The sequence below is a fragment of the Zootoca vivipara genome, chromosome 14 (assembly GCF_965207765.1).
Source record: "Zootoca vivipara chromosome 14, rZooViv2.hap1.1, whole genome shotgun sequence".
In the NCBI taxonomy this organism is placed as follows: Eukaryota; Metazoa; Chordata; class Lepidosauria; order Squamata; family Lacertidae; genus Zootoca; species Zootoca vivipara.
This window is the reverse complement of record NC_142597.1, coordinates 15,428,712-15,455,449: the sequence shown is the minus strand read 5'-3', so window position 1 is coordinate 15,455,449 and position 26,738 is coordinate 15,428,712. Positions and strand designations below refer to the sequence as shown.

At 42.5% G+C, this 26,738-nt stretch overlaps 1 protein-coding gene across 1 annotated transcript in view; it reads left to right on the top strand.

Moving 5' to 3' along the window:
* Window positions 1-26,738, top strand: part of KIRREL3 (kirre like nephrin family adhesion molecule 3) — a 733,484-nt gene that overhangs the window by 66,838 nt on the left and 639,908 nt on the right. The window lies entirely within an intron of this gene.

Below are 26,738 nucleotides of genomic sequence, written 5' to 3'. Positions count from 1 at the left end.
CTTAGCAGCAAGTCCATGTCCATTGATCCATCCTGACATCTGATCATTACAATAAATGACCATTAACGTGACTTTGGGAAGCTGCTTTCTCTGTGTCTAGTAGTGACTGATTGCCTGTGATTTTTGTTTTGTGTTTTTTTTTCCTTTGGAGGGACAGGGCTATGATACACTGACAGTAATTATCAGGTGCCTACAGGGGCATGAAACAATGTGAGCCTTTAGAGATGTCAGACCTTGAAGACTGAAAACAAAATGAAGGTTAGCGTTTTGTGAGCAGCTTTAAAAATTGACCAACTCCTATTTCAGTGGTGCATTGAATACAACCCTGAAATCAGGAAGTAAATTCAGTGGGGCTTTCTCCTGAGTAGGTCCTGGTTAAGATGCAATTGCCATTTTTTTTGTTTAATAGGGAAAGATGTTAAACCTGCTGCTATTTGATGCCAACTTTCAAATTGAGGAAGAATCCCACTGCAAGTTTCATTACTCAGTCATTTCTGTGTTAAAATGCTACATTCCTTCTCAAACTTTGGGCACAGTCCTGCTAACTCTCCATTGGTGCTGGCTCCCTTCGGCTCTGGGTGCCTGAGCACCCACAAAATTCCTCATGAAGGGGCTTGGCACCCACAAATTTTGGTGCCAGGGCTATGCATGCTGCATGCCACCCATGGCCCTGGGCACCCATGGTCACGTGGCCAAGCTGGCACTCCTCCTGTAATCCCTTTCTGTGTAATTTCGGTAACATGGAGAGAAACAACTGAAGGAATGTGTGATGGCTACAACCCAACCACTCTGGATCCCAGGCCACCAGGGGAAGGGAGCCCTGGCCACAAGAGATAGTACTTCTCTCATATACCCTGCCTTTCTCCATTTGAAGTACTCTTTGCCATCAGATAGGATATTGATTATTTACCAGGCTGCCCCTTATCAAGCAGCCTCCAAAAGTTTCATCAGGTTTCTCTGAAGCCTCCTGAGGTAGTATAACATTACAGCAACAGAATAGAATAAGAATAAGCTGAGGCCACACAGGTTTATGAAACAAGAAATAAGTTTATGAAGATAAAAAAGAGACATGTAAAAGTTTAAGAGAAAGAAACAGAATATTTCCCTTTGGAGCAAAAAGCAAATTAAAATTAGTTAAAAACATTCACTTACCCTAGCCCAGAGCATCACTAAATTTTAAGGCTTTTAACAGGATTTCCTGCCCACAAGTAGGCCTTTGTTCCTTGAAACTTTTCTCCTAGGCTTCCCACATACTTTGTAAATCAAGTGAGATCCCCTCAATCTGCCCGTGTCCTGTCTGTTTTTAAAGACCTCCCCTGTCAATCATGGGATACCTGCTTAAGGAACTTTAGTGCTTTTAAATTCTCCACCCTTGGAGAGAGGTGTGTGGTTAGACTCACCAGCTTATGCCTTGATGATATATTAGGCTCTGGGCACCTGATAGAACTTCAAGTTGATCCTATGCTCCTTAAATAAGTTCCAACAAGGATGTTGGCATCCATCTGTCTTGAGAGAGAATGGAGTGCACCTCCAGGGGCACTGCTGTGTTCAAACTGCTGTGTTAGCTGCACCGCCACCAACGTGACCTCCCCGGGCCTCAAGCCTGACCAGTGTGTATGGAGGTCCAGGGCTCAACTTTGCTGATGTGGTCCAAAGGAAAGCAGAGGAATATGTTTAGCACCAGCTTGGCTGCAGGAGTTGTCGGAAGGAGGTGTACAAAGTGCCATCCAACTGTCATAGGGACTCCACTCTGGATTTGTGTAGGGTCTACTCCTTAGCCTTCTTCCAAGGATGTCCCACAAGGCAGCAGAGGTTTAGGGCCAGAGTTTTCCTTCTCCTAGATGGGCTGCCTTCCCAGGGATACCTTCTGGCAAGGTATAAATTCCCATAATATACACAAGCAATCCATGACAGTAAAGTCCATTTCTGTCACAGGGAGCTTTAGTGTGCAGCGGATCCACCACAAAGTGGATTTTGATTAAATCTACTTCTGAATTCAGATCACATTTTCTCCCTTTGGCAGAACCCAAAAAGTTGTCCCAAATTCTGTTCTAGGCTGTAACATCCTTACTTCAAGAACCATCTGGGACTTTAACTGTTTTCGACCAAATGTGTTCATTAGAAGCATAGCTCCAGCAGCATAGCAATAGATTTATTTAAATCTTGAAGTATGTGTGCTCTCACAGCTGTTATGTATTGCTTTGCTAATTTCAATTCCTGTAGCAATTGTTCAAGGCAGTGGCACTCATGGAATCAAAGGATGCCTTCCAGGTACAATCTACTGTTGCACTGCCTCTGTAGCAGGGATAGCTATATAAAACTCTTTCCTCTTAGATGGGTTTGGGGTCTTTTGCTGGTCTCTTTTCATGTGTCCAGCTATGAAATCTTTCTTTAGTTGTCTCTTTTTAATGATATGATCTTCTTGGTCTATGTTAGGTTATATTTTGCTGGAAAATCCAAATTCTTTCTGGTATGCTTTGGCTAGGAAGGATGGTTAAGGAATTAAATAGGTGTGAATTCCAGTAAAAACTGGCCTGATCCATGGTAGGGATTTTTGGGGTGGGGTGGGGTGGGGATTGTTCAATTACATATTAGTGCAAACTTATCAATTTTTCACTTTCCAAACCAATATGTGTTCAGAGACACAGTTGTCCTTCAAAATTTGCACTTCTTCAAGTTTTACAGTGCAGATTCTCAACCAAAGCATGTATACCAAAAGGAATACAGTGGTACCTCGGTTTTCGAACATAATACGTTCCAGAAGACCATTCCAGTTCTGAAACATTCAAAAATCGAAAATTCAATAGCCAAAAGCTAGGTCTTCAGAGCTTGTACTCAGTGGAAGCCACGTGGCATGTTTGACTTCTGAGGTGTGTTCGAAAACCGAAGCATTTGCTTCTGGGTTTACGGCATTCGAAAACTGAAATGTTAGTCAATGGAGACGTTCGAAAACCGAGGTACCACTGTATTTGTATTAGTGAAAACTGGATATAAACACTAGTGGAAATAGCATATACAAACACATTCTATTAGGGGGGAATGGCTTGAAAAATTGCATATATGTGGCAAATTTAAGTATTTTAAGATACATGAGCATGAAAATGCATACTGGTTTTGTGTGGATTTTAAATGAACAAGCAAATCTCAAATGTATGCAGAAACTGGGAGGAAAATCTGAAACCGAGAGAAACTGAAATTGATGGTTTTGTCCATCCCTAATCCACATCTGCTGGACTAATGTACAGATCCAAACATAGTTATCCAACAGCTTTCTCAGCTCTCAGAATGATCCTAAACACTGATTGGCTTAAAAAAAAAAGTTTCAGAAAATGCTTTTAAACATTTTTTTCTTAAAATATACATTTCTAAACATTTTCCCTACTAATATACATTTTTTAAAGATGCGTGAGGCACAAAATAAGTATTAAATTGTTGTAGCTTAAAAAAAGAATTGCAGATTAATTCAGAAATGGGATAGGGAACACAAGTGAAAGAGACAAAGACAGGATATCAGTCATCTCTGCTTTTTCATATTTGCAATTCAAGTCTGAAACAGTTATGTAATAGAGCTATGTGTTGCTAGGAGCAGATAGCAGATAGGAGCAGATTTTTTACTTTGGAGGGAAGTGGATTTCTGAGGTGTTCTAGAATTTGACTTAAAAACAACTAATGAGGGATGAACTTCACTTGGTGGTGGGGGGGAATACTTTCAGAAGCTCACACCTTGTAACAGAAGCACACAAACACTGAATGACAACCTGAAAGCACAGACTATCAAAATATATCAGGCATGTATAGTAAAGTAACACAAACAATAACACTGAGTAAAATAATGTCAACATTCTAATAGGTGTCACTACTTGGGGAAATGCAAAATGTCACAGAAGATCACAGAAACCTAGTATAAGGACAGTCCCATGGATGCAAATACAATGAAGCCCAGGCCAAAAAGTGGGTTGGGGGCTTATCTGGAAGAAACTTGTAAAGTGCCCCTCTGCTTGCCTATCTTGCAAACTTGACAAGAAAGATTCTGCACACTTTGAAACTGAAGGCTTGATTGGCAGCAGGGTATGAAAATGCATGTAAAAATGCCCTTTAGGTCATAGGTAGTCAAGGCTGCAGAACTTGTGGATTATTATTTTTTCTTTTTTTAAAAAAGATATATTATGGTTGTTAATATTACTAGTAAATAGCAGCTTTAGTAGCAAATAGCATCACACCAACAAAGAGGCATATTGGGGCAGGCAATGTGGTGCACCCTAGATGTTTTACAACACCTCTTATCATCCCTATTGGTCGTATTGTGTGGGAATGACGTGAGTTGTAGTCCACACCCTCTAGAGGGCACCTTGTTGGCTGTCCATGTTACAGATGCTTGTTCAGTTCTCAGTGACTCGTTTTACCAGACAAAGTCAATGGGCTGCAAATCTTAGATACATTCATAGGAGGCAAAAGCAGCACTCGTCCAAGTTACTGGATTCACCAGCAGAGCTTTTGACCCACTCAACCAAAATCGTCCCGTAGCCATATAATAACCCACTTATGTTTATTCAGACCCAGACAGAAAAATTGGGAAGAGGTATTGAGCTCTTTGGGTCCTTGCTGCCTGTGGCTCTTCAGATGTTCCTGAACTCCTAACTTCCAACAGCCCCCGCCACCAACATAATATATGGTTGAGGTTGGTGGGAGCTATAGTCCAACATTATCGGGAGTGCCCAACTTGGCTACAATGTTTTGCTACTACAAAGTTGATCAAAACCTTTTCTTTTTTTAAGTGACTTGTTTCAACTTGGAAGTGGAGGGATGGAAAGCTTTATGTTAACCTCCAGGGGGGAATGGGACATAATGAAGAGAAAACTCTCAGAAAAATGTTAATAAAACTTCTGCAGGGCAGACATAAAAAAGTAAAAGATCTTCTTTTGTCTCTCCTTTCACAGCTACATGCTAATAACTAAGAAGCAAGTGTCGAGGGATGTTCAGTGCATTATTGGGCACCTTAAAAATACATCTGCCTTGAAGTCTGCCGGGTGTTTTGTTCTACAAAGCATATGGTTTAGCAGATAAAATGATTTTTGACCTGGAGACCTGAACTGACAACTTTGAAGGCACACAAAAAACAGGATGGCTCTGTCTGTCAGTCCCATTTCATCTCTGTGCTGCTTACTGACATTTACGTGCTTGCATCGGGGAAAATTCTGCATCAGTGCCCCATTCCCTTTGCAACACTCTCTTGGCTCACTGAGGTTGCATGTGCTGTGTACGGCAGCTTGGCAAGAAACCTGTTCTGATCTCTTGATTTCTGGCTAGCTGCTGTCCATTGGATGTAGAGAAGCCGCCTCCTGTATTGCTTGCATCCCTTGTGTGGGGGCCTCCTGAAAAGGCTGCATGCTGCTTTAATGGATGCAAAGGAGATGCCTGCTGCTGTATACATAAAGGGCCACAGCTCAATAGTAGAGCATCTGTTTTGCATGCAGAAGGTCCCAAGTTCAATCCCTGGCATCTCCAAGTAGGAAACTCCTGGTGAGCTACTGCCAGTCAGTGTTAGACATTACTGTACTGAGCTAAATGGACCAATGATCTGGCTCTGCATAAAGCAGATTCTTATGTCCTTGTGCTCCTTTGTGGCCACAACCACCCCATTAAAAGCACTCTTATGCCCCTTTAATATACATTGGTCATCCGCCCCCTGTCCCAATAATCCTGGGATTATTCCAATTAGCTACTGAGCTAAATTGAAGGTGCTGGTTTTGGTGTATAAAGCTCTATGTACCTCAGGACCAGGATATCTGAAATATCACCTCACTCCTTATATATCCGATCAGTCACTGTGCAGGTGAGGCCCACATCAGACAGGTGTGATCTATGTTGTCTTTTTAGTGCCTTCTGAAGACCTTTTTCTTCCAACAAGCCTTTCAAGATGAGATCCTTCAGAGTCTGCATCTGTGTTGGAATTGTTTTAAAGTTTGTTTTTTTAATTAATGTTTTAATACTTGCTGTTTGCCACCCTGTGCTCCTTTTGGGAGGAAGGGTGGGGTATAACCATAATAAATAGATAAATAAGAGTTTGTTAATGGTACTGAGCACTGTTAGGAGACCCCCTCACCATAGCTGCCAAGTTCTCCCTTTTTTTAAGGGAAATTCCCTTATGCTGAATAGGCTTCCTCGTGAGAAAAGGGAAAACTTGGCAGCTATGCCCCTCACAGAGCTGCAGTTCCCAGAGTCCTTAACAAACTACAGTTCCCAGGATTCTTGGGGGGGGGGCAAGTGGTATAAGAGTGCTTTCAATGTATGGTGTGGATGTGACCTCTTGCTGAGATGACAGGTTCCGCCTGAACTCTTGTGGTGAGGCAGGACTATACCAGCATTATTGGGCACATCTGCTGTCCACCTACAAGTGTATGCAGTGCTCCATGTAAGGGATAGCATTGTGTTGTTTTTGTTTATTTGTTTGTTTTTTGTTTGCGTTCCTATAGTGGGATGGAGGGCATGCAGTTATACTGGACCCAAATCAGAAATGATAAAATAAAGCAATCCACTTTATTGTGTTCCCTTTATCGTGCAAAAATATGTACATGCCTGCGCACGCAAAAGCCCTAAAAACTTAATAGCAGCAATAGCAGCCAAGCAGTAACAATAAATCTGCATTACTTGCCAGAGAGTTCCCGCTTCTCTCTGGTTTTTTGGCATTGTCTTATTGCTAGCATGCCCCCACAAGGCTTAAACCATTATTACAGCACTACAGTTCTCCTCCTCCTCAGTGGCTGCTTCCAGGGAGGTAGTAGGGCCACCCCCACCTCCAGGATTATATAAAACTGTGATTCAAAACCAGACACCTCCTTAACAAGCTGTTCTCTGATAAGTAAAAGGGCTAATTCTACTATGCCACAGTTACTAGTGTTAAATGATGCCTTTGTGCATATGGACATATGTGTCCAGGCACATTGCATATTGCAAATGTGAACATTTGTACAGCTGGAATGTGTATACAGCTGGAAATGGATAGTTACATATTTGTATTATTTAGCATTTCATAAAATATTTGTACACTTTTTTATGGGGGAGGCTAGTAATACACAGGCAAGGTGTGGCATGAATGATATGGGAAGTGCTTAGCTGAGGAAGTGAGCACGGAGATGGAGGAAAGGGTTATTTTCTCATGTTCCTTCCTGTCCACAAATGGGAAATAGCCAGGCAGAAGTTGTGGAGGAGTGGGGAGAAAATATGGTCTGCAAGTGAATTAGGAGGTGGACATTTGGACTCAAGGGCATTTCAGAAGGACAGTCAAAGTTCTCAGTAGGGCATCATCTCTGAGTCCAACATCAACTGTAATGTCACTGATTTCCCCAGTCCTGATGCAAGCAAATTCATTAGCAGGTCTGATATAAGCCTCCCTCTCTCTGTCTTAAACTCTGTAGAGCTACTGCCAGTCAGAGTAGACAGTTATGAGCTCAATAGACTAACAGTATGATTTAGTGCATACAGAGAGAGGTGGGTAGAAATAAGCATGCCCCCCCATTTTTTTTATCTACACCAGGGGTAGCCAACCTTTTTATACCTACCGCCCACTAATGCATCTTTCTTGGTGGTAAAATTTCCTTACCGCCCACCAGTGTTTGATGGAAGGAAGATTCAGCTTGTGCCGTAGAACTCCCTACCACCCACCTAGAATCCTGAAATGCCCACCAGTAGGCGGGAGGGACCAGGTTGACAACCCCCTGATCTATACCTTTCAGCTTTCTATATTCATCCTGCATTGCCCTTGTTAGTAGAACCTTGTACTTTATCACTGTAGAGTTTACACATAATAAATGTCTGACATATTGGATGCTTTTAATATTTGTTTGGAGCCAGACCAAAATATATTTTAATAGGCTGCTAGTAATTTATTTATTTTTAAATCAGCATAGCCACTGGACTATCTAAACACTACACATGTTTCCCTGTCTCTTTTCCTAGCTAGTGTTGTATCCATCTGCCATTGGAACATCATTTTTCAGGACATGTTACCAAAGCGGTGTCTAGCTGATTTATAGCTTATTGCTTGTCAAAGAATAAGCCTATATTTTGCCCAGTGGGATGCATATTAAGGACAGACATTGACAATGGTTTGAAGCTCTGGGTGATAAGCCCAGCCCACCCCACCCCCAACCCCTTACTGCTTCCCAGAATAAATTCCCTTCACCCAGATGTCCAGCCTTCATTATCCCTCTGATATGCACCAATCTCTGTATGGGAGTGTTTGATAAGTTCAGTCATTGAGCAGATGATAGCTTAAAGGGGGGCGGGGGTGGTGGTGGTGGTGAGGAATTACTCACACATCCCTCCCAACCCCCTTATGACAGGCATACTGTATTTATTTAAATCTACACCCATAAAGCCAGTGGTATCAGAGAACAGAAGCTTTGCTAAGAACTTTTAAGCAAATGTTATTAGATATGACCTCTTATTTATGAAAGGCTTTGCATCTAAAAATCAGCTAGACTGCAATTGCTGTAGCAAAAGACCTGCATTTCCCGGCTGCAAATATCTCAGCTAGCCATTTGTCTGATTAGACCTTAGGGTGACAGCGGTAAGTATCCAAAAGCTCGTTTTAACCAAATAGCACAAAATCAAATAATAAGTTTCAGGCTGGGGGTGTGAGAGGAACAAGATGGAATGGCCATAAAAAGGCAGAGCTTTTTTTACTTTCAATATTGTCTTAAGCCATTGCAGTTTCTGCAAACTGAGCTTTGAAATTCATCATCCAGTGTGCAATGTCCACCAGATATTGCTTGATATAAACATCCTGGGGTATTTTACTGTTTGTGAAACAATATTTATATGGGTCAGGAAAGGGGGGTGGGAATGGAGCAACTTTTCTTTTAAAATCAAAAACAGATTCTGCAATCTGCTCCCTCCCCCCATCCAACACAGACTTTGCCAACCTGGTGCCCTTCAGATGATTTCAGGCTACAACTTGCATCAGCACCAGCCAGTGTGGTCAGTGGTGAGGGATTATGAAATTTAGGCTTTCACAGCATTTGGAGGGCTGCAGGTTTATTGGTTTGGATGAATCATTGGTGGCACATTCTTAACAGAGATTGTCAGTATTTGCTCCTCAGATCTGTTGTACTCAACACATGTACTCCACCACAGATTACTCCCCCCTCACACACACATACCCTAGTCATGTGATATTTTGTCAACTCCAACCAACCAACTGGTTGCAGGGAGAAATAAATCAGATGCAGCGACACAGATGGAAGGCAAGGGGGGATCAAAACATTGCAGGGTGGGTAAAAGTATTCATCTTCTTTGTTGAGCTTTCCAATTCATTAGCAGTTTTGGTTACTCAATGCTTAGGCCTTAATCTTTAATTAAACACACAACCAACATTCTATCTGGGCTAGGCTAAAAAGAAGTGGTCTCTTCTTAATAAGTACTGTACGTAACTATGTTCCCTGCATTGTTAGCAGAAAATACGTGAGACTTCAAAAGTTTGTAGCAAGTGTTAATTGCGAAAGAGACTTTGTGTTGGTTTCTTTCTTCCTCTTGTAAATGCACAGTATAAGGCTGTAAGGCTTTTCTTTTTTAAGATAATAATGTCTTAAACCAGAAGCATATTTATAGTCTCCAAACGACACTTATTCTATGTTTGATAATTAGAGTATTAGAAAGTTTACTCTACTGAATGAAAAGCTCTGTGCGGGGCTTTAGACTTTATATAGCCCCTCAACTTTTTTTGTGGAGCAGTTTTAACATATTTCACAGGGTTAGCTAATAGCAATTAGTGGAAGGGACATAGTTCAGTGGTAGAGCATTTGCTCTCCATGCACAAGGTCCCAGGTTCAATTTCCGGCATCTCCAGGTAGGGCTGGAGAGACCCCTGCCTGGAATTCTGGAGAGCTGCTGTTAGTATAGACAGTACTGAGCATGATGAACAAATGATCAGACTTTGTGCAAGGCAGCTTCTGATATGCATAACTATATAATCCTTTTTGGAGATCTTTTACTGTGGGGCAAGGAGCCAGTGCCTGCCAAAATGTGCTAAGCTGTCCTCTGAAAAGGTTCAGAAAAAAAGGTTATGAAGATTCTCTAAGATTCAGGACTGATAAAAGAAAGTACTTCTTTATGCAGTACTTAGTTTAACTATGGAACTCACTCCCACAGGATGGCCACCAATTACAATGGCATTTAAAATAAAATAAAATAAATAAATTGGGCAAATTCAGGGAGGATATGATGGCCATGTTATTTCCTGCTTTCACAGGGCTGGCTCAAGACATTTTGATGCCTGGGGCAAACTACAAAATGATGCCACCCCCCTGCCAGAGGGGAAAGGGCAGGCACCCCCAAACTTCAGCCCTCCAGATGTTTTGGACTACAATTCCCATCTTCCCCGACCACTGGTCCTGTTAGCTAGGGATCATGGGAGTTGTAGGCCAAAACATCTGGAGGGCCACAGTTTGGGGATGCCTGGGAAAGGGTGAGAGTATGGGGAAATCAAACCAAACTTACCCATGAGACTCCAGGAAATCCCAGACAGTAGCCTCTGCAGTTCCCCCTATTCACCATGCAGCTGGTGTAGAGGCAGCATGGGGGAGGGCTGACAAGGAGGCGGCCGATCTGACCTCCAAGGAATGCACTGCAGCCATTGCTGCTGCCTCGGCGGCGGCAGCAACAGGAAATGCAGATCTTGGAGGCTGGAGTTTTTGTCCCTCTTGACCTGCCACCCCTGACGGTCGTCTCCACCTTGCCTCATGGATGGATAGGTCTGGCTTCTGAGTACCAGTTGCTGGAAACCAAAGAGGGATGTGTGGAGAGTGCTCTTGCGTTCAGGTCCCGCTTGCAGGAAGAGGAGGCCTGATGGAACTGAACTTTCAGTGGAACAACTGATGGGAGTTGCTATTACCGGTATTATTTATTAGATTTGTTACCTGCCCTTCGTCGCATAGCCCCAGGGTGGGTTACAACAATATTAAATTCAGTCAAAACAGTTTACAATTAGAATAATAGGGTGAATCTATCCACCAACCTACCCTTTTATCTGCCAAAGGTCATGGTAAAGAGGTTTGTGTTTAGCATATTACAAAAGCTATGCAATGAAGGTACCAGGCGCATCTCTGTGAGGAGGGGATTCCACAGTTTAGGGGCTGATACAGAGAATACCCTATCCTGGACCACCACCTCCCAAGTTTTTGAGGGCAGCAGAACAACTGTAGGAGGGAACCCTCTGCTGATCTTAGGGAAGGAGATGGCCTTTAATATATTTGAGGGCTGCTTGCAGTATCTTCACTTAGCAAATTTTACATTTCTCTGCCACCACCCAAATTCCTTGGAATGGTGCTTTAGGAACAGGGAGGCAACTCCACAGATTACCCCTCCACACACACACACACACACACACACGTATCACAATGTCAAGAATAATTAATATTTTAAATCATGGGTAGGCAAACTAAGGCCCGGATCTGGCTCAATCGCCTTCTCAATCCGGCCCACAGACAGCCCGGGAATCAGCATGTTTTTACATGAGTAGGATGTGTGATTTTATTTAAAATGCATCTCTGGGTTATTTGTGGGGCATAGGAATTCGTTTCTTTTTTGCCAAAAAAATATAGTCTGGCCCCCCACAAGGTCTGAGGGACAGTGGACCGGCTCCCTGCTGAAAAAGTTTGCTGACCCCTGTTATAAATGAATGAATAAATGACAGGCACATTTATCATGCAAGCAATGACTAGAGGACTCCTCTCTCTCCCTCCCTCCCTCCCTCCCTCCCTCCCTCCCTCCCTCCCTCCCTCCCTCCCCCCCTCTCTCTGTGTGTGTCTTTTTTTTTTAAGGGAAGCGAGTTTTCAGCATTCTCAAAAGCTACCTCGCTGTGCCTTTAGAAGTCGCAAAAAGCTTTTTCTTTTAAAGATTTTTTTTCCTTTGTCAGCTTTTCTCTTGCAGAAAGAGAAAAGTGAGTTTGAAAGGAATATTAAATGGAATGCAGGAAGCATGAGCTGAGTGTGTGGGGTGGGGGCAGCTTTCCCCATCACCCGTTAGGGCTCTGTGTCCCATATTTCTCTCCTTAAGGCACATCCTTTCCCCACCCTGAGTTGATTTACTTCCTCCCGGCTTCTTCCCCCCTTTCTTTAAACTGTCATGACTTCCCAGAATAATTAGTTCTTTGCCCCCCCTTTCCCCCCTTTCAAGTTTCTTTTAAAGCCTGTTGTACGCATTTCTTCCACCAAAAGTACTCTGATGGGGCTCAGTATCCCTAAAGGTATGTAATCAATACAAAGCCCGAACCCATTGATACATATTTCTGTCACTTAAATATCATTGCAGGAAAGATTTCAACAAGATCACTGCACATTATGCTTTAAAGTTAGACTTTAGAAGAATGCCTGGTCTTTGCTGAAAGGCACCAGTAATGGGTTTCACTATCTTCTTGAGCTTAATTTATTCTAAAGAATTTGGGGCCATTATCTTAAATCTCTTCTCATGCCCCCAACTCCAAACTGGGTGGGGGGGGTGACGACAAAATAACAGCCTTCTGAAGTCCAGAGCTTCTGAAGAACATGCAATTTAATTACTTTTTTTTAAAAAAGAAAGGTTACTGGAAGTTTTAAAAGTTTAAGTTCTGTATTTGAACTGTATCCTGTACTGATGCTTTACACACCCACCCACCAGTTTTCCCTTTTTTTTTGTTCTTCCCTGTATAAGTATATAACCAAAGCTTGATATGATTACTATTTTGGGGCTGGTCTCCTCAAGCAAACTTGCGTCATTTGGCAAACCTGTTTCTGAACGTCACCTCTTCAAACCGCTTCAATTTTGCTGCATGTTTGCTCCCCACAACATTTCCCCCCAGTACCTAGAAAGCTAGCACATCAGGGAGAAGTCTTTGCTAAAAGTCTTCTTCCTGGCACATAGTTTATACTTGGAGTGTTGCATGTGGTAGCGTTTGTTCCTCCAATCACAACACCTGCTGTCTGAAGTGATCAGTTGTGTCACAAGATCTGCTTGTTATATTAATGCTATGTCCTTTGAAAACAAGTTCCCTGCAAAAGAGGCTTCCATTGTCCTTCTTCATTCTATGGGCACTTAAAGCTTACATTTGAATTTCAGTCTTTGCAGGGTTTTGAGCTTACCACATCATTGTGATGTGACCAAGGATGTTGTGTGAGTGTGTATGTTCCCAGTTAATATTTGTCCCGCACTCTGCAGCCTTCCCAGCTTCCTGCACTTCCTGATTTTACAAAGTCCAATGGGGCAATTTGCATTGTGATGCCTTCTCCTGGGCTTTGATTGAAATTGAGGGACACAGGAAGGCTGAGACCACTGGTGAGATACTTTGTGGAATGGCAGGAAAATACAGAGACAGATAGCAACCCTTAGCAACCTGGAAAGTAAGGTAAGCGTGACAAAATCCCTGCAACTCACCCATGAGAATTTCACTGAAATATTCTCTCCTCTTTGATAATTTTTGAATGCAATTTATTTTCTCATTAATTGACAGAGAATGGTCAATGGAGGAAATGCAGAAAAAATATTTCAGTACGACACTAATTTGTATAGACTAGCCATCCACGTGTCAGGAATAGGGAATGTGTTCTTTCCTTTTTTGCTATTTAGGCTAATTTGACTTAGGGTAGAGTAGACTGTTTTGAGATGCCTTCACTGTGTGCCTCACTCATACCTCAACCCATATTAGAAATTAATTTGAACCAGAGTTCCCACCACACACATACACACACAGCCTCAATGCAGAATCTCAAATCTGGAATATATGAAATAATTGTAACAAAATTTGCCTCTGGACATTTGCAGAGTGTGTTTCCCTTGCCCCTGAAGAATTCCAGCAGAATCAATGACATGGAAGCAGAGTGTGTACGTGTGCACCCAATGGCAGCAACTTTGTGATAACTTCCATTTGTGGAATAGCCATCACCAGCGTTCTCCCGCTGCCTCAGATACAATGCAACTGAAACTACCTTCACTGTAAAGTAAATAATGGGGCGACACAGATGCATGTGTGAAGCAGAGTTTGATTAACTGATTCAGGAGCAGACAGCTTGGAGGGCTGCAATTGTTCCTAATCTGCACTCAGCTGCTTTTTGACTCCACTGAAGTAGCAGGTGCTATTTATACAGCGTGAAATGCAGGATATATTCTTTGGAGTTCCGGGTTATACATTTGAAACTCAAAGTTTAAGGGTGGTCAAGAGGTGTAAAAGAGACTTAAGAATTACCGTATTTTTCCATGTATAAAACACACACACACACACACACAGTCAGTCCATAGCTGTCAACCTTCCATTTTTTTGCTGGAAATTCCCTTATTCCAGCGCTGTTTCCCACTGCTATCCTGGATTGTTAGATATACCGTAGACTGTCCCCGGGACAGGTGAGGCTGCTGATCCCTTATTTCCAAATCCGAAAGTTGACAGCTATGAGTCACACACAAACACCTGTGTATAAGATGCCCCCTTTTGGGGGGGACTCCATATTTTAAAAATGGGGAGAGATTGTCAAGAATTGTAGAGTTGTTAGGCTTTTTGGGGGGAAGATTGCCCAGAGTTGTTGAACTTTTGGGGCGGAGGGGATTGGCAAAATCCATCACCCAACTGGCCAACGCTTAAAATCACAGGCACCACAAAAGCTGCCAGTCGCCTGCCCAATTGCCACAGGGGCAGCCAATCTACAACAGCCCTTGCCACAGCTGCTAATCAACCACCCAATAGCCACTGACAATCTCCTGCTCATGGCTGCAAAAAAACAAACCACCCGTCCCTCCTCTGCATTATCCATGTATAAGATGACCCCTAATTTTAAACATAATTTTTAAAGAAAAAAACCTCATATTGTACATGGAAAGATATGGTACATCTGGCCCAAGATGATGGAACCAGCAGAAAAGCTAATGAGATGTTTATAACTTCAGCCAACTTAAAGGCTTTAAGCAATAAGTTTAGTTTGAGTCAGACACAGTCCTGAAGTTATGGTTCCAAACTGGAGGCTCCATTTGGATGTAAGGTTCATGATGCATATAGTGGGGTTTGTTCTACCTCCACATCTCAATGGTGCAAGTTCTGCGGAAGTACCAGTGACTTATTTGTCTTTGGTCATCACCTAAATGGCCCTACATATTTGCAAGCAGTGTTACGCAAACTGCACCTGGGCTGTGTGAGCTCCTTGGGTTTAGGTCTGCATGTGTGTGTGGTGCCTAAGTGTTTGATAGTTTGCTCAAAGGGCCATAGTTCAATGCTGGAACACTTGCTTTGCATGCAGGATTTCCCAGGTTCAGTCCATGCCATCTCTGGGTTAGGACTGCCAACTAAACCCCACTAGGAATTATAGGAGTTCAACACATCCAGAGGGCACCACATTGGCAACCTTTAGATGGACTGGTGGTATGACTTGATAAAAGGCTGTTTCCTAGCTAAGGGTTGGAAGGTTATATCTGCCAAAGGTTATATATCCACTCCCTCTTGGGGTTGTTTTTTAAATTATTTAGCAAATGCAATTGACAATCCATTCTCACCTAGTAATAATTATATAAATCTGGTGAAGATTTTGCTAGGGCTGAAGAACAATTCCTGCCATTTTTTGTGCGCTTGGGTTTTAAAGTTGAGCAATTCAAGGCTGCTGTTTTGTCAAAAGGATCTTGCTTCCTCTCCTCTGTTCTGGGTAGATTATAGCCGTAAAATGTACAGTGAAGAATGGGAAAATACCCCCAACCATACTTGCTTTCATTGTCCCAGTCACATTTTTGATATTTGCTGTAAGCCATATGCTCTTCTGGGAGAGGGAGGGGAGAAAAAGCATTTGCAAGATAAGTAAAGGGAAAATGTAATCCCTGGGTGGAAAGAAGGGTGCTTTGAAATGAATGGGGGATAATCCTTTTTGTTGTCGGTTACAAATGCACTTTATTTCTGCATTATCTGAGCGGTAGAATACAGCGTTCACCGAATCTGTCGCAGCGTTTTCTCTTTGGTATTTTACAAAACTCAAGTAACATAACAGTGTTATGGACCTGTGAACTCCTCATTGGTGTGACGCCAAGAGGGTCCTTTCATTTCTTTTTAAAAACAAACAAACTAGTGAAACGGATTGCAGCCATAACCAGGAAAATAAGCAGAGAGAAGACAGGTGAACTAGATAGAACATGGACCACATTCATTGTATTTCTCTACAAAGATCTTCAGGATAACAAATCTGTGTGGGTGTAATTAAATTCTGTTAACTCAACCAGACTTGTCCATGTCCCATGAGAGTGGTAAGATTTGCTCCTTCCCATAGTGCCATCCTATCTGGTGGGTAGGGATGCTTTGCTGATTTATCCTCTCTTGGGGCCCCCACAACTCCAAGCAGGTGGTACAAGTTAGCCCCGAAGCCAATCCTTACCCTTTCAACGAGCCTCACAGCCCAGAAAGCAAATATTGTGACAAATCTTTCACTGTAAAAAATTGCCTAATGGTGTTCAGCTTAACTGTAACCTGCCAAAATGTACTTGGATAAACCTCATGAAAGGTTGTTACCACTAAGGATGCTCACCAACCCCCAACAATTTAGCGCTGGGTTACGGTAGGTGAAAGACTACCCAGTTGTGGCAATTTGTAGAAGTTTTTTAAAATCCCTCAACCCTACTCCTCTCCAAAGGCAACTCAATAATACTGCATTGCATAAATGAAGGGAAGGGCACAAAAAACTACTAAGAGACCACCCCTGGAAGCCAAATTTGACAGGTGGGGTTTGCATCAGCATTGTGCTCCACTCAACCAGCTAGTGAGCAGAGAGTGCAATCCTGCTGACTGCAAAGGGTCTGCTTTGCCAGCATGTTCCCCAGGGGAAATGTACTGGCAAAACAGACACCAGCAAGACTGAATAATGTCTTCCAGCCCATCAGTTGGCTTTACTCTGTGATCTCAGCTGAAGGACAGGTAGGCATGGTTTGGGGAAAATGGCCTTGCAGGCCCCCTTGTAGGCCAAGACTGACACATGGGCTGGAAGTTCCCCACCCCTAAACAATGCCTCTGATACTGCTGTACCATATGCCTTATATGCCAACTTCAGTTGCCCTTCCTACTCTTACCCAGAAGAGCCGAAAAGCTGGTCCCTGCCCAACCCCACCAGGAGAAGCCACATAATGCAATTGCTGTTATGATAGGTGGTGTGGGCAAGGACAACAAAAATAAAACAGGAGGATGGGGCACAGAAAGCTGAAATAATTCCAAAGGAGAAATTAGTTCTCAAAAGTTCCAGCCAACTGTTAACATTTATTATAGCTCAGTGTGTTTCAGAAATGATGTAAAGATAATTAAAAATGGGTGGACCTTTGACATCTAAGTGAAATACTACATAAACTGGTTGAAATATTTGAGACATCAGTTCATAGCTGCCAAGTTATCCCTTTTTAAAAGGGATTTTCCCTTATGCTGAATAGGCTTCCTCGCAAGAAAAGGGAAAACTTGGCAGCTATGCATCAGTTATGACTAATCTCCCCTGAACCTAGTGTCCTGCAGATGTTTTGGATACTTCACCAGAAAATTGTTTTAGGGCAGAAAGTGGTAGGTAGAGGAGAAAGGGAGGGAGGGAGGAGATTAACAGGGTCAAAAGTATTTTTTGCTTGGATTCCCAGAAGATATATCATCTTCACCACTGTTGTGGGAGCACTTGATTTGATGTTTGAAAAGCTGTTTGATAGCTTTTCACAAGTTGAGCATCGTTAAGCAGGCTTGATTGTCAAAAAATAAAAAAGGGTGACAGAAGGAAGCAGCTTCATGGTGTGAACCCTAGGAACAACTTCAGAGGCTGCAGGCGCTAAAAAGGAAGTTCCGTTTTTCAAACTTCAACCATCTCAAGAGGATCCGATTTTGCATGACACCAACTCATGTGTCTTAAAAGTAAGGGCCATGCTATAGTAATTTTTTTCAGATCCTCTTTCCAAAGCAGGTGTTAGATAATTCAGTAATTAGTATGCACATCTAACTCCATCACAGCCTCTGTTGATCTCTCAATTATAGTTAGCTGGGTCCTCTGCCATTTGCTGTAGTTAATTAGAGCATTATTGAACAGCCAGGCTTTGCAGCCAAGCTTTGCAATCAACTGACAGCTCAGTCCTGTGTACTTAGAAACAGTTTAGTCCTTGACCTGTGCATATCGGGTTTGAATTGCAGATCCTAGAGGGAGCGACTCGCATCTCTCCCTGCAAAATAAACCCAAAATGTAATGCTTCCATGAAGGAAGAGCAAGAATATATTTTTGAAAGCAATTTTCAGGGCAATCCCTTTGGATGTTTTCATCCTTGACTTTGCAGGATGCATCACATGCTAAGAAGATGAGGCAGCATGAATGTTAAAAAGCAATGCGGAAATGGCAGCTTAGCCTGGTCTCTTTGGGCCTGGAAGAATTCTTCACTTGGCATGATCTGCAGCACACATTGAAGGTGATTTCCAACACTGGATATGCCCACAGAAAACCTATTGAAGTCAGTAGACTTAAATGTAATGATTTCAGTGGACCCACTCTGTGTAGGACTACGGATTGCATCCAGTTCTAATCCTACCAGAGGAAATGCATTGAAATTAATTGACTTGACCAACTTAGCTTCATTAATCTTCATGGGTCTGCTCTGAGTAAAACTCAGTTAGATGCAACCCTAATATTGGTTGTCACTCTATATATGTGTGGGAGGGGTGTTCCTGGATGTCATGGACTGGTTGGATGCAGAGGAATGGTGGGAGGCACCAGCTGGGGAACCCCCAGAAGAAGGCGGCTCAGAGCCAGGGGATTGGTGTTGGGACAACGATGAGTGGTCAGAGGGAGAAGATTGGAAGGAGGAGGTGTCAGAAGCTGGAGGGGCAACAGCGGTTAGTGAGCAGGAAGAGTCTGTGTCAGAGTGGGGTGCAGACCCTGAGGCTGTAGCAGAAGCTGGAGAGAAAGGGGGTCAAGAGGCTGCTGCAGAATCCAAGGAGTCTTCCCCCACCTGCTGTGACCAGCTCCCCTCCCCCTGGTCTCCAAGAATGCACAGAGAAATGAAAAAACACACCAGAAGATTAGCTGTGTGCAGGCTCTATTTGAGACTGTGGGGAAAACCCTGGAGAGGAGGAGACTTAGAGAGGGGTGGGAAGGCAAGGACATTTGGTCCTCAGAACTGTTTCATTAGGGCAAGGCCTACCAGGATGGGTTGCTGACACCACTAGGCCTGAGTTTATTTTTGTTTCCTTGAATAAAGAACTAACTTCATTGGCACTGTTAACTGATTGCTTTCATGCTGACCCATGCCTGACTCCAACCCTAACATTGTGCTTCAGATCACAAGTGATTACCACTCAGTTATGCTTGAGAAACTAAGGCCCAGGAGCCAATGTGGCCCTCCAGCCCTCTCTGTCTTTCCCATGGGCAACACAAATTCTCCAGCAACACTCTCTTGAGTAAATGTAGACCTGGGGTAGTCCTGAGGGCCAGATCGAGAAGTCTGAAGGGTACTGGATCCCTGACACCCCCCCTCACCTGAGGTTCCCCATCCCTGTTCTAGTGAGAAAGATTCTCACCCACGTTGCCACATTTTAAGAAGACTGTGAAGCCTTGAGGAAATAAAAGTAAAAGAAGATAAAGAAAAATTAAACTGGTGAAGATTAATATAGTACGGTTGAAGTATCTAGTCTAGGCATAATCTGTAGGAAGGTGGTGGTTGATCATCCCACATTGCCTCTAGCTGAGAATGCATTCAAATCAAGTTACTCTTCTACCCTGCCGAGGTCCTCGAAAGAGCGCTAAACAGTGACAGAGGAGTCATGCAGAGAATTAGGGCTTTGACATCTTGCATCAAAAGGGCGTCAATTTCAAGTAGTTTTATCACTGACCCACACATGGAAGTAGCTGCTATTACACACTGGAAGCACAGCTCGGGGAAAGAAATAAACAAAGAGCGAAGATTTAAGAAATTAAGAAAGCAATTTAGAAGAGGATAATTAGATCTCCCTTTTGCACCACATTGGGAAAATTAAATTACATTTTTATGAAGGTGTATGTATCCTCTCAGAGAAGTATTGTGGAGAGATTATATTTTTTAATATTCTCTTTCCCTCTACTATCCCATCTTTCTCTTTTCCTTTGGCTTCCAAGGAAGTGGCACTTTTTAGTCTTCAGCTGTTGCAGACGTTCATCTTCAATAATTGCATTTGCTGCATAAATTGTGAACAAATGCGGAGAATAAAATTAGTTTTTAAAAATGAGCCCAAATGGCAAGCCTCTAACAAATATCAGATGGAAGGAACCATTTGCTTTCATTTCAGAAACAGATAAAAAAGGCAGGGAACAAGCCGATTTTATATTTTGAATTACTGAATGTAGTTAGAGGTACCCTGGAAAGGCAGGGCCATTTTGGGCAGAAGGGATGCACCAAATCTACACTCAGTCTTAAGCCAAAGTGCAACATGATGAGCCATATTCCATATTGTCATCTTCAGAAGTGGCATCCAATGTTCCCGAGTCATTGTTACACAATGCAATTCTATGCACATGCACTCAGAAATCAGACCTACTGTGTTTGATGGAACTTAGCTCCAGGTAGATGCATATGGGGTTGTAACTTTCCTCTCCCAGAACCTACTTATGGCTCACTCTTTCCACAGGGTAAACCTAGGTAGACAGCAGACATAAAATACTTGGATAGGCCAAACTCCACATTTTTGCTTCCCTTCCCCTGGAGCTACTTTAATAAAACCAACCCTTTGAATGCTGTCACCATCAGACTCTCATCCTAAAACACAACAATAGCAACTCTTACTTGCAAATAAAGAAGGTATTTTTATTCAGAATAAGGGTGGTTCAGGCACAGCAGCAACCACAAGGTCCAGAAGGCAAGGTCCCAAGATACATGAGCAAAGGTCAAGGTAAAGATAAAGGACCCTTGGATGGTTAAGTCCAGTCAAATGTGACTTTGGGGTATCCAGCAGGCCAAGGGAGCTGGCGTTTGTCCACAGACAGCTTTCCAGGTCATGTGGCCAGCATGATTAAACTGCTTTTGGCACAACGGAACACCATGACGGAAGCCAGAGAGCACAGAAATGCCATTTACCTTCTCACCGCAGTGGTACCTATTTATCTACTTGCACTGCTATGCTTTCGAACTGCTAGGTTGGGAGAAAATGGGACAGAGCAACAGGAGCTCAGCCCATTGCACATATTCGAACTGCACAGGTTCAAAACAAATGGAAGCTATGAAGATATCTCAACAGTTGACACACCCCTGCTGCCAAGCTTTTAATGATGAGGCAGTTGTGGGACTCTCTTGCCCTATGTGCCTACTGCACACACCATCAGACTGCACACACATACTCCATCAGGGTAGTTACATCTGATTCCATCTACAAAGTTGGTGCTTGGTTCTCAGGCGCAAGACTGACTCTTGCCCTTCTGCCTTCAACTCTGATGCCATTTCCTCCTGTTCAGTTCCTCCCTCTGGCTGGTCAAATACCTCCTTGTTCCCTGATGAGGTTGTGTGCTCCACAGGAGGGGCAGGGGAGAAAATCAGTAGATACACTGCCTCCCCTCTGACATCTGCCTTCCCTCCCCTTTCCCTGAATGCCCATCTTCCAGTCCCCCATCTGCTCCTTCTCATCTTGTTCCTAGGCCTGCAAAATCATGCCAGGTCCTGCCAAAGCCAAAAGGCCCACAACAGTAACCATCTCTGCCTCTTCCTGTGATCAGCCTTGCTTAGAGATGTGGATGGTTGGTAATAGCTCTATCCACATCTATGAATGGAAGAGAAATATGCAAACAGAAACGCTGTTATCCTTTGAACGTCACTGTTCTCCAAATTTTGTGATGGAGTCCTCAGACCAAACACAAATGCATATACTGCTTGCAAAACTGCATATGTTAGCAAAACTGCATATGAAAACATGTTAGGAAAACTTTGAACCAAAATGCTGATGAATTCGCTGCAGAAATGTAGAGAACTGAATTTAAGACTGGAAAAAATCAGAAACTTAGAGAACCGAAACAGGCACATTCTTCCATTCTAGTCAACTATGATGGCTTAATTGAATGTCTACATATGGAGGAAACGTCTTGTTGAATGCCAGAGACAGGGGAAAACAGGGAGTTTTCATGAACTTCATGCCCCATTTGTTGGCATCCAGCCAGATTGCTGCCTGCTGTTGGATAGAGAATGTTAGATTTGACAGACCCTTTGTCTGGTCCAGAAAATCAGGGCTTTTGCTGATTTCCAGTTGCGAGTGGGACACCATTTTCCAACCATTTTTACTGGCCTCTGTGATCTCTGTGGTGCAGTAGGTCAGGAGGTCTGGCAGTTAAACAGAAGACTGATGGTTCAAGCCTGCCCAGGGACAGCTTTGGACAGGATTCCTGCATTGCAGGGGGTTGGACTAGATGTCCCTTGAGGGACCTTCCAACTCTACAATTCTTTGATTCTATGATTGTATGATAAGTAGCAATCAGGTCCCACTTCCTATACATACCTCTCTCTCTCTCGCCTCCAACTCCTCCTTTATTGGATTTCCAAGCTGATTTTGCTGACTTTTATTTAATGAGGTTTATTGTTTGCTCTGCATAATTTTCAAAGGCTTGTCACCCACTTCGAGATCGCCTTCAGATCTTTGGCTTGCGGAAGGGAGGAGGAATCTTTGAAGCTACCTTCATTAATTCAGTATCTAGTTTCCGTATTTAACACCGCACGTGTTTTGAAGCCACCGTGGAAACATCTAAGAAGATTCCCCTCGATACCACACGTTACAAAGAGCACTTATAAAATAGCTTGGCTTGCCATCGTTGGTTGCAGTGTGTGTGTGTGTGTGTGTGTGTGTGTGTTTTATATGAATATCAAAAATATTGCTGTGCCACTCTGATTGTGGCTTCCCACAGCTTGAAATGGCACAGAACAAAGATTCAATTTTAATTATCAGCAGCTCAATTTCCCCCCACTATTGAAAGTGACAGATGGAAAGAAGAAGGACATTCACAAAATAAAGAGCAAAGGCATTTATAAAGTCGTCTCTTCTGGTATTTGTAACTTGAGCATTTTTTGCTTCTGATGGAGCACTATGGTCTTTGATTGTGCTAATACTTGTGTGTACTTGTTTGCACTTCTCTTTCACTCTTCCTTTCATTCCCTTCATTTCATACACAAGCTTCTTTGAATATCAATTTTAATAGGGATGAGTGAATATGTCAATTTCAGTTTCTCTCAGTTTCTCCATGGTTACGTTCAGTTTGCTGCATTTCTACTTCAGTTGTGGGGGTTTTTTATTTTAAAAAGTCCTCATCAGCATTTTAGTGCACATTTCTCCTAATACACATCCAATTTTTGAATGCAGTTTTGCCTACAGTGGCTCCCTGTTGACTGCCAGTCCCAATTCAGTGTACTGTTTCTTACTGTTGAAGTCCTAAAACACTCAGGGCCCCAATACGTCTCTTCCCATATTCACCTGTCTGGACCCTAAGATTGTCAGAACATGCCCTTCCCTGTGTGCCATCTTTAGGAGAATTACATTGTGTATATACAAAAGAAAGGGCCTTCTTTGTGGTGAATATCCCAGTGGCACCACCTGGTGCTAAAACTATAGTCTTTTTGGCTTCAGGTTAAAACCTTTTTATTTGGCCAGGCAAATAATTTGATTTAGTTTATTCCACGTTTAGCTGAGTGAATAGATTTATCCCTCTTAATTTTCTTGTATTGTTGGTTTGTATCACAGTGTTCCTATAGTTTTACATTCCTTTGCATATTGCCCTGAAATCCATATTTGGGTGAAGGGTGGTCTGTCAGTCTGTCTATCGATCTTTCAATCTTTAAAAACATAGATAGCTAGAGAAGGAATCACAATAATGGATTTTAGGTCTAGCAGCATGCATAATTTCCAAGACCCCAGACCATCACCCCTCAATCCCCACCAGCAGGTTTATTAGTCTTCATTTGCTGAATCGTGACCTAAACATGATTCGAATTCATAGAATCATAGAATTGTAGAGTTGGACGGGACTACGAAGGTCATATAGTCCAGTCCCCTGCAATGCAGGAGACTTTTCCCCAAAGGGGGGCGTGAACCCGCAGCCTTGAGATTAAGAGACTCATAGCTCTACCGATTGAGCTATCCCAGCAAAACAGTTGGACTACATGACCCTTGGAGTCCCTCCTATCTCAATAATTCTACATGGGTTGTACCCTGATCTAAAAGGTTTATCAATACCATTGTCCTGTCCTTCCATCACTCCCTCTCCTTTTTTAAAAAAAGGGGAGAATGAAAATCATGTAGGGGAAAGATGGAATGAAGCAGAAAAGGTAAGAGGAAGAGAGTGAGGAAGTCAAAGAATAAAATAAGTAACCAGAGTCGGAAAAATGTGGACATAGATGTTTGTTTGTTTTTAAATAGAAGCCCTCTCCCCTGCTCTATGGAAATCTGCAAAAATGTGGAAGGATGATTTACTTTTAATAGTTGCTCTGTAACTATCTTTTAAACCTTGCTGCCATTCCATATTGCCAGTAATCCTTCCATTTGGTGGGTGCGTGTAACATACTCCATATCATTTTCTGTGGGGTTATTCTCAGTGATCAGCTACTGTAAGGGTTCCCCCATGCCAATTAAGTTTTTTTTAAAAGCTCATGTAAAATGTATTCCACTGCCCTGTCACATCTCTTCCTTGCTAATTCCTGCAGCATGTTCTTGGAGCTAACTTGCTCTTGGGGCACTTTTAGCATTAAGAACAGATGATTGTAAAAAGTGTATGTCCCAAGGCTTTCTGCTGGTGACATTGAAATAAGCCCCTGGTATTCAGGTGCTGCAACACAACTTGTAGTCAATGGAATGGAATGGTTCATAGCCTCAGCTTTGTTGGAGGCTACTTGTAACTGAGTTAGGCTAAATGGTTTTAGCCTAGGAGTTTCCCATGTTCTATGCTAGCTGTTTCCAAATGGATTTGAACACACTGATAATTTTTGCTGGTGTTCATGGAAGACTCTGGGGAAGCTAACTGACAAAGGTTGCAGAAGACAATGGTGTTCAACATTCTGATACATGCTGATACATTTTTAAGAGCCCACAACGGTACGTAAATTACGTCTACTGCTGCCACCACTCTGCTAAATTTCACTTCCTACAGGTTCTGGGTATTAATCATGCATTTATTTTATATACAGTACCTCGGCATTGTGTAGCAATTAACAGACGTGCTGCTAATTAGTTTTACATTGTAATGCAAGTCCCTCTAAACTTTTAAGTCATAACATTTCAAGCAACTGATGATTACAAGGTCAGTTTTTTATTCGGCAGAATAGCCTTAATACTAATGAATGCATTTGATATGCAGCAGAGTATCGCATGTTTTCCCTTGGTGGTCATTAGCATTTATCATTGGACACTTTGTTTAAATTGTTAGTGAATTCTGTGTGGCCAGGAAGGAACACATAAATACTCCCAATTAATTTTAACTGAAAGCCTGTCCTAGTGGTAAAAGTGATTGTCTGTGGCTGATGCTGGCATTCTTTACAAAGACTAACCTTAAGGGTGATGTTCAAGTTAGTTTTACTCCAAGTAGACTTAATTAGTGACCCTAACTTAGTCATCTTAATTTATTTCAATGTGCCTATTTTGAATAACTTAGTTGAATATTGCTCTAAGACCAGAACTTCATTTATAGGTAAGGGCCATAGCTCAATGGAAGTACAGAAGGTCCCAAGTTCAATCCCCAACATCTCCAGGTAGGGCTAGGAGAGAACCCTCCTTGAAACCCTGGAGAACCACTGCCAGTAAATGTATACAATGTAGACATGGACCAATGGATCAATGGCCTGGTTCTGTATAAAGCAGCTACCTATGTTCCTAACCTAGAAGATCAACAACTGTAAATGGACCTAGTGTGCTGTTCCTAATAGAAAAATTAGGTGGTGTCACTTCATGATATGCAAGTATTGCATCATCTCCTTCTCTCCATCATCTCTTACAACAAGTTGGAATATATTAAAAAAAATATTTTTTAAAAAATTGTCCAGTAGCACCTTAGAGACCAACTAAGTTTGTTCTTGGTATAGGCTTTCATGTACATGCACACGTCTTCAGATACATTGAAACAGAAGTCACCAGACCCTTATATATAGTGGAAGGGAGGGGTGAGGTTTTTCCTACTACCCTCTTGAGAAAAACCCCACCCCACCCTCCCACTATATATAAGGGTCTGGTGAATTTTGTTTCAATGTATCTGAAGAAGTGTGCATACACATAAAAGCTTATACCAAGAACAAACTTAGTTGCTCTCTAAGATGCCACTGTACAATTTTTAATTTTTTTAAATATGTATTTCTACTGTGTCAGACCAACACGGATTCCTACCTGAATCTAGAAACAAGTTGGAGTGCACTTGTTAAGGGTTGTTCAAAAATTTCTACCAGAGCAAGGTATTATGTTGCCCAAGGCAGAACAACAAATGCCCCCGCACCCCACCTCAAGTCAAGGTACATTATATCCAAGTCTTGCCGTGTTATTTTATCATATGAGTCAGAAAATACAAGACACAATTCTTGTCAACCACCATGGGTGGATCTACTATAAAACTAATGAAGCTTAGGTTTCAGGGCCCCTAATCCCAGAGGGCCCCCCCAGAAGCAACTTTATACTGCTTTTAAAAATTGGGTCTAGTAGACCCACTTAGAGTCACACAACTCAAATCTATTATTTTTTTGTTGTATATATTTCAACAATCCCAAATTTTGGCACAGATGTTGTAAAGGCTGTCATGGAACAACCCCACTGAAGA